Here is a 5,726-nt window from a genome sequence, read left to right on the forward strand (position 1 = left end):
ATCAAGCTTAAACGTGCTGCTGTTGTTCAGCTGCTGGTTTCCTCTTTCTGGTGGAAAGTGGGCCAAAAACAAACAAGAGAGACGGACTGGCGACAGAAAAGCCGATCAGCTGATCATTGATCAGTTTCATGAGTGAAGTAGCAGCAGGAGAGGGAGGGAGAGAGAAGAGGCAGTCGCTCCATATATCGGTTGTTAAGCTTAACGTGGGAATGCTTTACAAACATTCAGAGATGAACTTACACATTTGCTTTACTTCTCTCTGGGATCACTTCCACGGAGATGAAATGCTGGTTTGGTAGCGAGGCTACAAATACACACAGCTGCTCTATCACATGAGCACACTGCTCGGACGTGCTACGGTTATGAGCCGAGTTATGCCATGTTGCAAGTTTTGTCAGGTGCTTTTTTGATATTTAATGGATCGGATTACATTTTTTATTTTTCTCCGATATCCGATCCAGTAATTTACGTCAGTATCAGACCGATACGTAATATCAGATCGGTTCATCTCTAATTAATAAACTAATACAAGTAGCCACTGGTTGCACTGATGTGATTAGACTCTTGTGAGTCATCAATCTCTCAAATGTCCTTCTCTCTCCTCCAGGGAAACATCTTACCGACCAGAGCTGCAAGCCACTTCCTCCAAATATGATGAAGATGTGTGATTTTCAGCCACAGGGACACTTTCCCGAGTTTCAGGAAATGATTTGTGGTTAAAGTAGCAGGACTGTCGAGCACATTTTTATATTTCAAGATGCCGTTTTTTTAAAAAGGAAAATATGACAGCCAAAAGCTTTGTACCTGTGCAAGTCTGTCAGATCGGTGCATTTATATGAATATGACGCAGTGTTTTTTTTTCCTGTAAAATTCTGTAAACTATAAACCAAAACTGTGCTTCTGCTTTTTATAATTATATTAAATCCAACATGTCACATCTTGTTGTTGTTTTTTCTCTCTTACTTCATGTCTCCATGTTATACTCTGCAATAGTACTGTGATTTGTTCGTTTAATCTGTTATTGACAGTGAGGTGCTGCTTTAGGTTTTATAGTAGTTACTGTCAAAAAGAAACATAACTTAAATATTCCTTGATTAGCATCTAGGAAATGATCATTGAGGCGCTTTTGTGCTTCAAGGAAAGCAGGAGGAAACTAGAGACTACAGGAAGGAGTAGTGACAGTTTTAGCGCCCTCTGCAGTTTGTGTGTGTAAGTGCAAAAGCTTACAGCACCTGGTATTCCCAGGCGGTCTCCCATCCAAGTACTGACCAGGCCCGACCCTGCTTAGCTTCCGAGATCAGACGAGATCGGGCGTGTTCAGGGTGGTATGGCCGTAAGCGAGAGAAGAGCACAGAAACAGCCTTTTTAAACATGCTGTGATGACACATGCACATATTTTCTCTTCTGTATAGAAGTTAAAGTCTCCAAACGACAAAAATGTTTGAATTACAAAACACACGGTTCTATAATAATCTTACATATGTTATTATGGAGATGTTACTGTGGGAAAAGTATTTCTGCAGCTCAGTGTTGAAGCTGCAGTTAACAACAAATAGCTGCATGCTTTCGCTGTAACATATAAAGCTTGGCACAATAATATATATCAAACTGTGAGACACTTGCCACTTATAAAATGCCCTTTATATAGCAAAGCTTTCGCTTACGGCCATACCACCCTGAACACGCCCGATCTCGTCTGATCTCGGAAGCTAAGCAGGGTCGGGCCTGGTCAGTACTTGGATGGGAGACCGCCTGGGAATACCAGGTGCTGTAAGCTTTTGCACTTACACACACAAACTGCAGAGGGCGCTGCTGCTCACTCACAGAAAACAGAACCAGAAAAAAAAACTTCATTAAAATGCTTATAAAAATAAGGCATTTCGCTTTTGTGCAAAACTTGATAAGCATCTCACTCTATCTACTTTTCTGGTGTGTATTTTCCAGCAGAGGTTTAGCTCTGTGTCAAGTGTCTGACATTTTGTGGATGTCAGAGAGCATCATTATTATTTCCTAACTTTAGGTTTCAAAACAGGAGGGAGACTGATATTTACTCACAGTAAATATCAGTCTTCCTCCTGTTTTCTATTTTGCAGAGCCTTATTGATGAGCCACAGCTGTTGTTTTATTTTCTCCCCCTGATATCTGTAACTTTATCATTTAAACTGTTGATATGGCTCCAAGCAGCCCCATTAACTTTGTAATTGACTTTTGTTTCCTCCTTTCTCCTCTCTATTATTTACTGCCGATATATTGTGAGTTTATATCAGTAGCATTTGAGCAAAACCTGGTGAGGATTTAGAAGAGATTCAACATCCCATTAAATTCAAATTCAAATTTTATATGTCGCATACACAGTCATACACAGTACGATATGCAGTGAAATGCTTACACAACTGCTCGTGACCTAAAGAAAAAAGAAAAGGCTATGAATAAGATAGGAAATAAATATGAAAATTTATGGAAATGAAGAAATATAATGTCCAGTGTTGTGCAATCCACATTATGTCTTGTGCAGAGCAAATATGCTTAAAGTGATTTAAGTGATGAAGTGAAAACAATGTCCAGAATGTCCAGTGTGTGTGTAAGAACCATATGTGTGGGTCAGTACTGTGTGGTGGTGTGATTGAGAGACCGTATCGCCTGCGGGAAGAAGCTCCTCCTCAGTCTCTCTGTGTTGGTCTTCAGGGAGCGGAATCGCTTTCCTGACCTCAGCAGAGAGAACAGTCTGTTGTTGGGATGGCTGAGGTCCTTCACCATCTTCCTGGCCTTGGTCCAGCACCGCCTGCTGTAGATTGAGTGCAGGTCAGGGAGCTCGGAGCGGATGGTGCACTCAGCTGACCGCACAACCCTCTGTAGAGCTCGTCTGTCCTGCATGGTGCTGTTCCCGAACCAGGTTAAGATGTTTCCCGTCAGGATGCTCTCTATGGTGCACGAGTAAAAGTTCCTGAGCACCTTGGAGGGCAGTTGGAAGTCTCTCAAGCGTCTGAGGTGGTAGAGACGCTGACGGGCCTTTTTCACCACGGTGTTGATGTGACAGGACCATGACAGGTCCTGCGTGATGTGAACTCCGAGGTATTTGAAGCTGTCCACTCTCTCCACTGGGCACTCGTTGATGACGGGGGTCTGGTAGTTCCTCTCCTGCTTAGTGCTGAAGTCCACTATCAGCTCCTTTGTCTTACTGAAGGAGGTTGTTCCTCTGGCACCAGTTCTCCAGATTCCTAATCTCCTTCAGGTAGGCCGTCTCGTTGTTGTCAGAGATGGGCTTTGATCTCATGGTGAAATATTAAAAAGTATACACATTAAAATCTTTTAATATGAGGTTGTACAATGTCTTAAATTGACATGGCTAATGCCTATTAACTTCTCATCAGTGATCATGGATGAATAATGAAGGAGGAGGACTACCGCACTAAAGTGAGTTTACAATCCAACATAGAAACTGACCCCCTGAGATGGAAAACTTTTATATTCAATGATACTCAAAATCCTCATTCTTGACTTATTACCAAAAGAAAAAAAATTATTATATGTTCTGATGACATTCAGTTGGATCTGATTTACACATCAGAGGTTTGTTCAAGTAAATATATTCAAGTCAAGTGAAATAAAGAGCAGAAAACATTTCATGAGAAGCAATGCAAAACGTGACTTTCAGCAAAGGCCTGCTGTCACAGTGTAGTTAGACTGAGGGTTTGTCAACAGTCTGATGACACTGCATCAGAGACTTGTCTTTAAACACTTTGTTCTTTTCGTGACCACAACTCAACACCTTGTGAGTGTTTGCAGCCTGGTAATGCACCGTGACCCGAAACTGTGAACAACTGAATCTGTTCTGAGAGCAGAAGAAACTTCTATGAATGCAATAACTCTAGATGTTATCACACTAACTACATGTTATAATGTAACACTTTGTGTCATGTAAAACTCTGAAGTTGTCACGGTCCCCGTGCCTGCTCGGCTGGCCCTGTGTGGCTACATGTTATGTTTTGTCTTTTCTCTCTCTCCTCTCTCTCTGCTCGCTGCCTGGGCGGAGCTCATTGTGAGCTCCCGGCCTCCACCACCTGTAGGCAATCACCTGTGGCTCCTCACCCTGTTTGCTCCCGATACTTAAGGCAGTGACTGAGAGCACCTCGCCGCTGGACTATTGAATAACGCTCGTCAGTGCTACTTTAGCCTCAGCCAGTTTTGAGCTCTGTCCGTAAAAGTTCCGTGCTAACCCTTGTTCTCTGTATGCAGATTTCTCGTGTTTTGGTTTGGAGACTCTGGACGCTTTTCCCGACCCCGCTCTGCACCCCTGGGAACCCTGGCCCCCTTCTCCCTCACCTGTATATAGTGCACCTGGAGTGTGTAAATAAACCTGTTTTTCTGAGACTTCAGTCTGCGCCGAGTCCTCCCTGCTCCTCCGTGACAGAAGTCAAGGTTATAAATGGCTGTTTTTGACAACTTTTGAGTTTACCTTTATATATTTCACTTTTAAAACTTTACAGTCATCATTTCATTGGGACTAAATCTAAGCAGGAATGTTTTTTAATCTCTATAAAAACGTTTTTAATCAGTCAATTTTAATATGAATTGAAAAATATAAATTGTATATTTCAAAACTATGTTTAAGTTGCTGATGCTTTTAACTGGACTTGGAGTATACATGCATAATAAACTGGACTGGGTTAAGAACACAGCTTCACTCTACAGGAAGGGCCAGAGTCGTCTCTATTTTCTGAGGACAATGCTCAGGATTTTTTCCAAATCTGTTGTGGCCAGTGCCATCCTCTATGCTGTTGCATGCTGGGGCAACAGGTTGACGGTCACAGGTGCCAACAGACTCAAACTGATCCGCAAGGCCAGTAATGAGTGGAGATGGAGATGGACTCCTTCAGGGTGTCTGAGAGGCAGATGTCGTCCAAGAAAAGAAGATCATTCAATGAGAGACTGAGATTACCCAAATGCACCACTGAACAACACAGGAAATCATTCCTGCCCGTGGCCATCTCCCTGCACAACTCCTCCATCTAATACAGTTATACCAGCTGGCACATGTTCTACAGTAAAATAACAAATGACATAATTCACAAGTTAGAGTTACAGTTTTTCTCAGTCGCTTTGGTGCGTTTCTCAGATCAGAATTGAAATTCTCATAACTATTAGTTCAACCTCCACAACACTCAGTCATTTGTGCACATCATAGTAGCAATTTCTCCTCTCTCTGAACAAACTGCAAATGATTTTGGACATGAATCAGTTGCTTCCATACATTTCCCTGCTGCTTTCTGACATTTCCATTTGCTTATGTCATGTCAGTCAAAAGTAATCATACCTATGGATGCTGAATAGTCGTTCCCAATAAAACGAATAGTCATACATCCATTGCTTGAGTCATCACACACAAAATTGTTGAACTAGTTATCACATGCCAAATATTGGCCATCTGTCAAGCAAATCCTATACCTTTCTGTATCATTGTTCCTGGAAATGTCTCCGAAATTGAACAATTGATCTCGGGTGAATTACAGCTGTCACTCATGAGGAGGCGTGTGAAAGTTTAGTTGTAACCAATGACAAACAACTTGTTCACTGTCAATAATGGATGAATCCTGTGAATCCCCAATTGGCAAGCATATATAAACTGCGCAGGAGCTAGTGTGTACCATTTCTACACTTCTGTGACACAAAATGGAAGGTCAGCAACGTGGAAGAGGGGTGAGGATGCGGGGAGGAAGGGGAAGGGG

At 42.2% G+C, this 5,726-nt stretch overlaps 2 non-coding genes across 2 annotated transcripts; one reads left to right on the forward strand and one right to left on the reverse strand.

Annotated features, from left to right (window-relative positions):
• Positions 1–1,220: 1,220 nt before the first annotated feature.
• On the reverse strand, positions 1,221–1,339 carry LOC146608797 (5S ribosomal RNA). Its single transcript, XR_014905220.1, has one exon. It is a non-coding gene; the product is annotated as a 5S ribosomal RNA (ribosomal RNA).
• A 319-nt stretch (positions 1,340–1,658) lies between these two features.
• Positions 1,659–1,777, forward strand: LOC146608798 (5S ribosomal RNA). Its single transcript, XR_014905222.1, has one exon. It is a non-coding gene; the product is annotated as a 5S ribosomal RNA (ribosomal RNA).
• The last annotated feature ends 3,949 nt before the right edge of the window (positions 1,778–5,726 follow it).

Source organism: Diplotaxodon limnothrissa, linkage group LG23 (genome assembly GCF_057381915.1).
Source record: "Diplotaxodon limnothrissa isolate DT_005_m linkage group LG23, D_limnothrissa_male_GT1.1, whole genome shotgun sequence".
In the NCBI taxonomy this organism is placed as follows: domain Eukaryota; kingdom Metazoa; phylum Chordata; class Actinopteri; order Cichliformes; family Cichlidae; genus Diplotaxodon; species Diplotaxodon limnothrissa.